The sequence below is a fragment of the Centruroides sculpturatus genome, unplaced genomic scaffold, assembly GCF_000671375.1.
Source record: "Centruroides sculpturatus isolate CEXI.00-Female unplaced genomic scaffold, Cexi_2.0 scaffold1992, whole genome shotgun sequence".
Classification (NCBI taxonomy): domain Eukaryota; kingdom Metazoa; phylum Arthropoda; class Arachnida; order Scorpiones; family Buthidae; genus Centruroides; species Centruroides sculpturatus.
In genome coordinates, this window is record NW_019386209.1 from 89,813 (window position 1) to 90,883 (window position 1,071).

The window sequence follows — 1,071 nt, forward strand, 5'->3', positions numbered from 1 at the left end:
ATACAGTAGAGCGTCGTTTATCCGAAAGCTGGTTATCCGAAACGTCCGTTATCCGAAAGCATTCCAGTCGGCAAATTTAAATTTTCGCTAGTGCTGTGGCGCTGCAATCTTCGGCTATTTCTCGGGCTACTCAAATATTTTACGTTTTTGATGCTAAATTAACTTCTGGAGTATAATTTTTTATTGTTTTTATATTTTTCAATAAATTTATTTTGTTTGTACAAAATAAAAAAAAATAATTTTTAACGATACAATTGTCTTCGTTAGGCTTAACATCGACGAAAATTCAACGCGAAGCGACACGCAACGGAGAGAAATTTCAACATGGTATAAATTAACATATTTTTTCGTACATGATTCGTCATCCGAACCACCCCAGTCCCCAACTGATTCGGATAAACGACGCTCTACTGTACCTCTTTTGTCGCATCGCTAGTATATCACAAAGCACGCGACAGGGTGTTGTAGATTTTAAACGTTTCTCGCCATAGCTGTAAAAATCTAAATACGTTAAACTTAATAGTCATTTGTTTTCTAATTAATTCGTTTTAGGACCAGGTGTCGTCCACGGAAATTTCCGAAATTTACAACTTTTCGGTCACTCTCGTAGAACTGGAAAAATTTGTCTTTATTACATCTAATACAGTATTTCGAAGAAATTAGTCTCCACTGTACTCGGCTATAGATTGATTCGGTTAGGCTTTTGTTTAAGTAAAATTTCGGCTCTTTCGTCAGGATTTTGTGTCCCCAATTTCCTAATCGCTTAATTATTTAACTACTTCTTAAGTAGAAATAAGTCGAAACCGGTTATTTTGTACTCGAATATTTGTAGCCTCGGGAAAAACTGGAAAGACAAATTTTTATGACAAACGGATACATAAATCGTAAATTTAAGGAAAATAAATTCTAGAGCTTTTTCCGTACCTCGCGCATCTCTCTCATTCATTAAATTTAGTTGTAAATGATGCTGTCGAAGTAACGGTTAATTTTTTAACATTATACAAGAACTGTACACGTTTTTTTTCTACATCCCCTTAGAGATGGGACATACAAAATCGTAATATCACCGGT